Source organism: Halichoerus grypus, chromosome 11, assembly GCF_964656455.1.
Source record: "Halichoerus grypus chromosome 11, mHalGry1.hap1.1, whole genome shotgun sequence".
Lineage (NCBI taxonomy): Eukaryota > Metazoa > Chordata > Mammalia > Carnivora > Phocidae > Halichoerus > Halichoerus grypus.
Window position 1 is genome coordinate 66,096,263 of NC_135722.1, and position 11,155 is coordinate 66,107,417.

Consider the following 11,155-nt stretch of genomic DNA (forward strand, 5'->3'; position numbering starts at 1 on the left):
CACGTCTGGGACCCTTTCCCCGGTCTCTCATACACGAGCACTATCCAACTCCTGCGACTTCAGGAACGGCAATGTTAGCTAAGGCGCAGTAACGCCACAGCATTGATTCTTGGTGTTAGTAGCCTGGAAGGCGAATGAGCTGCAGCTGGGATTCTTGACAGGCTTGTTTCTTCCCAGTCAGTGTGGAGCACATAGCATTCCAAGCACACATGGAGCAGTAGTGTTAGCTTCAGGTAGCAAGAGCTGAGTCCAGAGGTGACTTCTGCCCGGACCTATTTCTCCCTTGCTTTCACGTATGGAACCCGTCCCCCAGGCTCTCAGCCACGGTAGTCCGTGTAATACTTCCTCCATCTAGAGGTCGACGGTAGCTAAAGCAGGGTTTCTGTACAGTGTTGTTTCTTCGAGTGAGAACACTAGCTGTTAGACTTCCATGCAAAAGTGGGGCTGCCGTGCTAGCGTGAGGAAACACATGGGGAGTCGTGTTCTGCCTTCTGCTGGGGCCTGAGGCTCACTCACAAAAAGCTTTGGACTCCCTTGCAGGGCTCTCATGCACGCACACAACATAATGCTTCCACCTTCAAGAGCGGCTCTTTTAGCTGAAGCATGGATTCTCCAGCGAGTTTTTCCTTCGAGTTAGGCGGTTTTCCTGAAGCCTGCACACACACCCGGGGCAACGGTACTAGCCCCATAGCCATGGTGTGAGTTGAGAGCTGCCTTCTCTCCGGCCTGTCTCTCCCTCGATTTTACGAAACGGAACCCGTCCCCAGGCTCTCACCCACCGTACACCCTAAACTGCTTCCTCCCACACAGAGGTCGTCGGTAGCTAAAGCACGGTTTCTCTTCAGTGTTGTTTCTCCGAGTTAGAACGCTTGCTATTAATGTCCACAATAGCCAAACTGTGGAAAGAGCCAAGATGTCCACCAACAGATGAATGGATAAAGAAGAGGGGGTATATATATATACAATGGAATATTTTGCAGCCATCAAAAGGAATGAGATCTTGCCATCTGCAACGACGTGGATGGAACTGGAGGGTATCATGCTGAGCGAAATAAGTCAAACAGAGAAAGACATGCATCATATGACCTCACTGATATGAGGAATTCTTAATCTCAGGAAACAAACTGAGGGTTGCTGGAGTGGGGGCTGGGGTGGGAGGGATGGGGTCACTGGGTGTTGGACACCGGGGAGGGTATGTGTTCTGGTAAGCGCTGTGAATTGTGCAAGACTGTTGAATCTCAGATCTGTACCTCTGAAACAAATAATGCAATATATGTTAAGAAAGAACAAAAGAAGAAGAAGAATGTAGCAGGAGGGGAAGAATGAAGGGGGGAAAATCGGAGGGGGAGAAGAACCATGAGAGACGATGGACTCTGAAAAACAAACTGAGGGTTCTAGAGGGGAGGGGGGTGGGAGGATGGGTTAGCCTGGTGATGGGTATTGAGCAGGGCACGATCTGCATGGAGCACTGGGTGTTATGCACAAACAAGGAATCATGGAACACTATATCTAAAACTAATGATGTAATGTATGGGGATTAACATAACAATAAAAACATTTCATAATAATAATAAAAAAGAACGCTTGCTATTAGACTTCCATGCAAAAGTGGGGCCGCAGTGCTAGCTTCATGAAACAAGTGGGGAGTCGTGTTCTGTCTTCTGCCGGGGCCTGAGTCGCACACGGAAAATGGGTCTGGACTCCCTTGCAGGGCTCTCACGCACGCACACAACAAAATGCTGCCACCCTCAGGAGCAGCTGTTTTACCTGCAGCACAGGCTCTCAACCGAGTTTTTCCTTCGAGTTAGGTGGCTTCGTTTAAGCCTGCACACACACCCTGGGCAACGGTACTAGCCCCATAAACATGATGTGGGTTGAGAGCTGCCTTCTGTACCGGCCTGTCTCTCCCCCGATATTACGATATTGAAACCGTCCCCAGGCTCTCAGCCACAGTACACCCTAAACTGATTCGCCCACAGAGAGGTCGACGGTAGCTAAAGCACGGTTTCTCTGCAGTGTTGTTTCTTCGAGTTAGAAAGCTAGCTATTAGACTTCCATTCAAAAGTGGGGCCGCAGTACTAGTTTCATGGAGCCCGTGGGGAGTCGTGTTCTGGCTTCTTGCGGGGCCTGGGTCTCACAAGGAAAATGGTTTTGGACTCACTTGCTGTGCACTCACGCATGCACACCACACAATGCGTCCACCCTGAGGCATGGCTCTTTTAGCCGAAGCAGGAATTCCCTACAGAGTTGTTCCTTTGAGTTAGGTGGTTGGCTTATGGCCTGCAGGCACACCCGGGGCAAGGGTACTAGCCTCAAAAACAAGAGGTGAGTTGAGAGCTGCCTTCCGCACCGGCCTGTTTCTCACTCCATTTCACGTCTGGGACCCTTTCCCCGGTCTCTCATACACGAGCACTATACAACTCCTGCGGCTTCAGGAACGGCAATGTTAGCTCAAGCGCAGTAACGCCACAGCATTGATTCTTGGTGTTAGGAGCCTGGTAGGTGAGTGAGCTGCAGCTGGGATTCTTTACAGGCTTGTTTCTTCCCAGTCAGTGTGGAGCACATAGCATTCCAAGCACACATGGAGCAGTAGTGTTAGCTTCAGGTAGTAAGAGCTGAGTCCAGAGGTGCCTTCTGCCCGGACCTATTTCTCCCTTGGTTTCACGTATGGAACCCGTTCCCCAGGCTCTCAGCCACGGTAGTCCGTGTAATACTTCCTCCATCTAGAGGTCGACGGTAGCTAAAGCAGGGTTTCTCTACAGTGTTGTTTCTTCGAGTGAGAACACTAGCTGTTAGACTTCCATGCAAAAGTGGGGCTGCCGTGCTAGCGTGATGAAACACATGGGGAGTCGTGTTCTGCCTTCTGCTGGGGCCTGAGGCTCACTCACAAAAAGCTTTGGACTCCGTTGCAGGGCTCTCATGCACGCACACAACATAAGGCTTCCACCTTCAAGAGCGGCTCTTTTAGCTGAAGCATGGATTCTCCAGCGAGTTTTTCCTTCGAGTTAGGCGGTTTTCGTGAAGCCTGCACACACACCCGGGGCAACGGTACTAGCCCCATAACCATGGTGTGAGTTGAGAGCTGCCTTCTCTCCGGCCTGTCTCTCCCTCGATTTTAGGAAACGGAACCCGTCCCCAGGCTCTCACCCACCGTACACCCTAAACTGCTTCCTCCCACACAGAGGTCGTCGGTAGCTAAAGCACGGTTTCTCTTCAGTGTTGTTTCTCCGAGTTAGAACGCTTGCTATTAATGTCCACAATAGCCAAACTGTGGAAAGAGCCAAGATGTCCACCAACAGATGAATGGATAAAGAAGAGGGGGTATATATATATATACAATGGAATATTTTGCAGCCATCAAAAGGAATGAGATCTTGCCATCTGCAACGACGTGGATGGAACTGGAGGGTATCATGCTGAGCGAAATAAGTCAAACAGAGAAAGACATGCATCATATGACCTCACTGATATGAGGAATTCTTAATCTCAGGAAAAAAACTGAGGGTTGCTGGAGTGGGGGCTGGGGTGGGAGGGATGGGGTCACTGGGTGTTGGACACCGGGGAGGGTATGTGTTCTGGTAAGCGCTGTGAATTGTGCAAGACTGTTGAATCTCAGATCTGTACCTCTGAAACCAATAATGCAATATATGTTAAGAAAGAACAAAAGAAGAAGAAGAATGTAGCAGGAGGGGAAGAATGAAGGGGGGAAAATCGGAGGGGGAGAAGAACCATGAGAGACGATGGACTCTGAAAAACAAACTGAGGGTTCTAGAGGGGAGGGGGGTGGGAGGATGGGTTAGCCTGGTGATGGGGATTGAGCAGGGCACGATCTGCATGGAGCACTGGGTGTTATGCACAAACAAGGAATCATGGAACACTATATCTAAAACTAATGATGTAATGTATGGGGATTAACATAACAATAAAAACATTTCATAATAATAATAAAAAAGAACGCTTGCTATTAGACTTCCATGCAAAAGTGGGGCCGCAGTGCTAGCTTCATGAAACAAGTGGGGAGTCGTGTTCTGTCTTCTGCCGGGGCCTGAGTCCCACACGGAAAATGGGTCTGGACTCCCTTGCAGGGCTCTCACGCACGCACACAACAAAATGCTGCCACCCTCAGGAGCAGCTGTTTTACCTGCAGCACAGGCTCTCAACCGAGTTTTTCCTTCGAGTTAGGTGGCTTCGTTTAAGCCTGCACACACACCCTGGGCAACGGTACTAGCCCCATAACCATGATGTGGGTTGAGAGCTGCCTTCTGTACCGGCCTGTCTCTCCCCCGATATTACGATATTGAAACCGTCCCCAGGCTCTCAGCCACAGTACACCCTAAACTGCTTCGCCCACAGAGAGGTCGACGGTAGCTAAAGCACGGTTTCTCTGCAGTGTTGTTTCTTCGAGTTAGAAAGCTAGCTATTAGACTTCCATTCAAAAGTGGGGCCGCAGTGCTAGTTTCATGGAGCCAGTGGGGAGTCGTGTTCTGGCTTCTTGCGGGGCCTGGGTCTCACAAGGAAAATGGTTTTGGACTCACTTGCTGTGCACTCACGCATGCACACCACACAATGCGTCCACCCTGAGGCATGGCTCTTTTAGCCGAAGCAGGAATTCCCTACAGAGTTGTTCCTTTGAGTTAGGTGGTTGGCTTATGGCCTGCAGGCACACCCGGGGCAAGGGTACTAGCCTCATAAACAAGAGGTGAGTTGAGAGCTGCCTTCCGCACCGGCCTGTTTCTCACTCCATTTCACGTCTGGGACCCTTTCCCCGGTCTCTCATACACGAGCACTATACAACTCCTGCGGCTTCAGGAACGGCAATGTTAGCTCAAGCGCAGTAACGCCACAGCATTGATTCTTGGTGTTAGTAGCCTGGTAGGCGAATGAGCTGCAGCTGGGATTCTTTACAGGCTTGTTTCTTCCCAGTCAGTGTGGAGCGCATAGCATTCCAAGCACACATGGAGCAGTAGTGTTAGCTTCAGGTAGCAAGAGCTGAGTCCAGAGGTGCCTTCTGCCCGGACCTATTTCTCCCTTGGTTTCACGTATGGAACCCGTTCCCCAGGCTCTCAGCCACGGTAGTCCGTGTAATACTTCCTCCATCTAGAGGTCGACGGTAGCTAAAGCAGGGTTTCTCTACAGTGTTGTTTCTTCGAGTGAGAACACTAGCTGTTAGACTTCCATGCAAAAGTGGGGCTGCCGTGCTAGCGTGATGAAACACATGGGGAGTCGTGTTCTGCCTTCTGCTGGGGCCTCAGGCTCACTCACAAAAAGCTTTGGACTCCGTTGCAGGGCTCTCATGCACGCACACAACATAATGCTTCCACCTTCCAGAGCGGCTCTTTTAGCTGAAGCATGGATTCTCCAGCGAGTTTTTCCTTCGAGTTAGGCGGTTTTCGTGAAGCCTGCACACACACCTGGGGCAACGGTACTAGCCCCATAACCATGGTGTGAGTTGAGAGCTGCCTTCTCTCCGGCCTGTCTCTCCCTCGATTTTAGGAAACGGAACCCGTCCCCAGGCTCTCACCCACCGTACACCCTAAACTGCTTCCTCCCACACAGAGGTCGTCGGTAGCTAAAGCACGGTTTCTCTTCAGTGTTGTTTCTCCGAGTTAGAACGCTTGCTATTAATGTCCACAATAGCCAAACTGTGGAAAGAGCCAAGATGTCCACCAACAGATGAATGGATAAAGAAGAGGGGGTATATATATATACAATGGAATATTTTGCAGCCATCAAAAGGAATGAGATCTTGCCATCTGCAACGACGTGGATGGAACTGGAGGGTATCATGCTGAGCGAAATAAGTCAAACAGAGAAAGACATGCATCATATGACCTCACTGATATGAGGAATTCTTAATCTCAGGAAACAAACTGAGGGTTGCTGGAGTGGGGGCTGGGGTGGGAGGGATGGGGTCACTGGGTGTTGGACACCGGGGAGGGTATGTGTTCTGGTAAGCGCTGTGAATTGTGCAAGACTGTTGAATCTCAGATCTGTACCTCTGAAACCAATAATGCAATATATGTTAAGAAAGAACAAAAGAAGAAGAAGAATGTAGCAGGAGGGGAAGAATGAAGGGGGGAAAATCGGAGGGGGAGAAGAACCATGAGAGACGATGGACTCTGAAAAACAAACTGAGGGTTCTAGAGGGGAGGGGGGTGGGAGGATGGGTTAGCCTGGTGATGGGTATTGAGCAGGGCACGATCTGCATGGAGCACTGGGTGTTATGCACAAACAAGGAATCATGGAACACTATATCTAAAACTAATGATGTAATGTATGGGGATTAACATAACAATAAAAACATTTCATAATAATAATAAAAAAGAACGCTTGCTATTAGACTTCCATGCAAAAGTGGGGCCGCAGTGCTAGCTTCATGAAACAAGTGGGGAGTCGTGTTCTGTCTTCTGCCGGGGCCTGAGTCCCACACGGAAAATGGGTCTGGACTCCCTTGCAGGGCTCTCACGCACGCACACAACAAAATGCTGCCACCCTCAGGAGCAGCTGTTTTACCTGCAGCACAGGCTCTCAACCGAGGTTTTCCTTCGAGTTAGGTGGCTGTGTTTAAGCCTGCACACACACCCTGGGCAACGGTACTAGCCCCATAACCATGATGTGGGTTGAGAGCTGCCTTCTGTACCGGCCTGTCTCTCCCCCGATATTACGATATTGAAACCGTCCCCAGGCTCTCAGCCACAGTACACCCTAAACTGCTTCGCCCACAGAGAGGTCGACGGTAGCTAAAGCACGGTTTCTCTGCAGTGTTGTTTCTTCGAGTTAGAAAGCTAGCTATTAGACTTCCATTCAAAAGTGGGGCCGCAGTGCTAGTTTCATGGAGCCAGTGGGGAGTCGTGTTCTGGCTTCTTGCGGGGCCTGGGTCTCACAAGGAAAATGGTTTTGGACTCACTTGCTGTGCACTCACGCATGCACACCACACAATGCGTCCACCCTGAGGCATGGCTCTTTTAGCCGAAGCAGGAATTCCCTACAGAGTTGTTCCTTTGAGTTAGGTGGTTGGCTTATGGCCTGCAGGCACACCCGGGGCAAGGGTACTAGGCTCATAAACAAGAGGTGAGGTGAGAGCTGCCTTCCGCACCGGCCTGTTTCTCACTCCATTTCACGTCTGGGACCCTTTCCCCGGTCTCTCATACACGAGCACTATACAACTCCTGCGGCTTCAGGAACGGCAATGTTAGCTCAAGCGCAGTAACGCCACAGCATTGATTCTTGGTGTTAGGAGCCTGGTAGGCGAATGAGCTGCAGCTGGGATTCTTTACAGGCTTGTTTCTTCCCAGTCAGTGTGGAGCACATAGCATTCCAAGCACACATGGAGCAGTAGTATTAGCTTCAGGTAGCAAGAGCTGAGTCCAGAGGTGCCTTCTGCCCGGACCTATTTCTCCCTTGGTTTCACGTATGGAACCCGTTCCCCAGGCTCTCAGCCACGGTAGTCCGTGTAATACTTCCTCCATCTAGAGGTCGACGGTAGCTAAAGCAGGGTTTCTCTACAGTGTTGTTTCTTCGAGTGAGAACACTAGCTGTTAGACTTCCATGCAAAAGTGGGGCTGCCGTGCTAGCGTGATGAAACACATGGGGAGTCGTGTTCTGCCTTCTGCTGGGGCCTCAGGCTCACTCACAAAAAGCTTTGGACTCCGTTGCAGGGCTCTCATGCACGCACACAACATAATGCTTCCACCTTCCAGAGCGGCTCTTTTAGCTGAAGCATGGATTCTCCAGCGAGTTTTTCCTTCGAGTTAGGCGGTTTTCGTGAAGCCTGCACACACACCCGGGGCAACGGTACTAGCCCCATAACCATGGTGTGAGTTGAGAGCTGCCTTCTCTCCGGCCTGTCTCTCCCTCGATTTTAGGAAACGGAACCCGTCCCCAGGCTCTCACCCACCGTACACCCTAAACTGCTTCCTCCCACACAGAGGTCGTCGGTAGCTAAAGCACGGTTTCTCTTCAGTGTTGTTTCTCCGAGTTAGAACGCTTGCTATTAATGTCCACAATAGCCAAACTGTGGAAAGAGCCAAGATGTCCACCAACAGATGAATGGATAAAGAAGAGGGGGTATATATATATACAATGGAATATTTTGCAGCCATCAAAAGGAATGAGATCTTGCCATCTGCAACGACGTGGATGGAACTGGAGGGTATCATGCTGAGCGAAATAAGTGAAACAGAGAAAGACATGCATCATATGACCTCACTGATATGAGGAATTCTTAATCTCAGGAAACAAACTGAGGGTTGCTGGAGTGGGGGCTGGGGTGGGAGGGATGGGGTCACTGGGTGTTGGACACCGGGGAGGGTATGTGTTCTGGTAAGCGCTGTGAATTGTGCAAGACTGTTGAATCTCAGATCTGTACCTCTGAAACAAATAATGCAATATATGTTAAGAAAGAACAAAAGAAGAAGAAGAATGTAGCAGGAGGGGAAGAATGAAGGGGGGAAAATCGGAGGGGGAGAAGAACCATGAGAGACGATGGACTCTGAAAAACAAACTGAGGGTTCTAGAGGGGAGGGGGGTGGGAGGATGGGTTAGCCTGGTGATGGGTATTGAGCAGGGCACGATCTGCATGGAGCACTGGGTGTTATGCACAAACAAGGAATCATGGAACACTATATCTAAAACTAATGATGTAATGTATGGGGATTAACATAACAATAAAAACATTTCATAATAATAATAAAAAAGAACGCTTGCTATTAGACTTCCATGCAAAAGTGGGGCCGCAGTGCTAGCTTCATGAAACAAGTGGGGAGTCGTGTTCTGTCTTCTGCCGGGGCCTGAGTCGCACACGGAAAATGGGTCTGGACTCCCTTGCAGGGCTCTCACGCACGCACACAACAAAATGCTGCCACCCTCAGGAGCAGCTGTTTTACCTGCAGCACAGGCTCTCAACCGAGTTTTTCCTTCGAGTTAGGTGGCTTCGTTTAAGCCTGCACACACACCCTGGGCAACGGTACTAGCCCCATAAACATGATGTGGGTTGAGAGCTGCCTTCTGTACCGGCCTGTCTCTCCCCCGATATTACGATATTGAAACCGTCCCCAGGCTCTCAGCCACAGTACACCCTAAACTGATTCGCCCACAGAGAGGTCGACGGTAGCTAAAGCACGGTTTCTCTGCAGTGTTGTTTCTTCGAGTTAGAAAGCTAGCTATTAGACTTCCATTCAAAAGTGGGGCCGCAGTACTAGTTTCATGGAGCCCGTGGGGAGTCGTGTTCTGGCTTCTTGCGGGGCCTGGGTCTCACAAGGAAAATGGTTTTGGACTCACTTGCTGTGCACTCACGCATGCACACCACACAATGCGTCCACCCTGAGGCATGGCTCTTTTAGCCGAAGCAGGAATTCCCTACAGAGTTGTTCCTTTGAGTTAGGTGGTTGGCTTATGGCCTGCAGGCACACCCGGGGCAAGGGTACTAGCCTCAAAAACAAGAGGTGAGTTGAGAGCTGCCTTCCGCACCGGCCTGTTTCTCACTCCATTTCACGTCTGGGACCCTTTCCCCGGTCTCTCATACACGAGCACTATACAACTCCTGCGGCTTCAGGAACGGCAATGTTAGCTCAAGCGCAGTAACGCCACAGCATTGATTCTTGGTGTTAGGAGCCTGGTAGGCGAGTGAGCTGCAGCTGGGATTCTTTACAGGCTTGTTTCTTCCCAGTCAGTGTGGAGCACATAGCATTCCAAGCACACATGGAGCAGTAGTGTTAGCTTCAGGTAGTAAGAGCTGAGTCCAGAGGTGCCTTCTGCCCGGACCTATTTCTCCCTTGGTTTCACGTATGGAACCCGTTCCCCAGGCTCTCAGCCACGGTAGTCCGTGTAATACTTCCTCCATCTAGAGGTCGACGGTAGCTAAAGCAGGGTTTCTCTACAGTGTTGTTTCTTCGAGTGAGAACACTAGCTGTTAGACTTCCATGCAAAAGTGGGGCTGCCGTGCTAGCGTGATGAAACACATGGGGAGTCGTGTTCTGCCTTCTGCTGGGGCCTGAGGCTCACTCACAAAAAGCTTTGGACTCCGTTGCAGGGCTCTCATGCACGCACACAACATAAGGCTTCCACCTACAAGAGCGGCTCTTTTAGCTGAAGCATGGATTCTCCAGCGAGTTTTTCCTTCGAGTTAGGCGGTTTTCGTGAAGCCTGCACACACACCCGGGGCAACGGTACTAGCCCCATAACCATGGTGTGAGTTGAGAGCTGCCTTCTCTCCGGCCTGTCTCTCCCTCGATTTTAGGAAACGGAACCCGTCCCCAGGCTCTCACCCACCGTACACCCTAAACTGCTTCCTCCCACACAGAGGTCGTCGGTAGCTAAAGCACGGTTTCTCTTCAGTGTTGTTTCTCCGAGTTAGAACGCTTGCTATTAATGTCCACAATAGCCAAACTGTGGAAAGAGCCAAGATGTCCACCAACAGATGAATGGATAAAGAAGAGGGGGTATATATATATATACAATGGAATATTTTGCAGCCATCAAAAGGAATGAGATCTTGCCATCTGCAACGACGTGGATGGAACTGGAGGGTATCATGCTGAGCGAAATAAGTCAAACAGAGAAAGACATGCATCATATGACCTCACTGATATGAGGAATTCTTAATCTCAGGAAACAAACTGAGGGTTGCTGGAGTGGGGGCTGGGGTGGGAGGGATGGGGTCACTGGGTGTTGGACACCGGGGAGGGTATGTGTTCTGGTAAGCGCTGTGAATTGTGCAAGACTGTTGAATCTCAGATCTGTACCTCTGAAACCAATAATGCAATATATGTTAAGAAAGAACAAAAGAAGAAGAAGAATGTAGCAGGAGGGGAAGAATGAAGGGGGGAAAATCGGAGGGGGAGAAGAACCATGAGAGACGATGGACTCTGAAAAACAAACTGAGGGTTCTAGAGGGGAGGGGGGTGGGAGGATGGGTTAGCCTGGTGATGGGGATTGAGCAGGGCACGATCTGCATGGAGCACTGGGTGTTATGCACAAACAAGGAATCATGGAACACTATATCTAAAACTAATGATGTAATGTATGGGGATTAACATAACAATAAAAACATTTCATAATAATAATAAAAAAGAACGCTTGCTATTAGACTTCCATGCAAAAGTGGGGCCGCAGTGCTAGCTTCATGAAACAAGTGGGGAGTCGTGTTCTGTCTTCT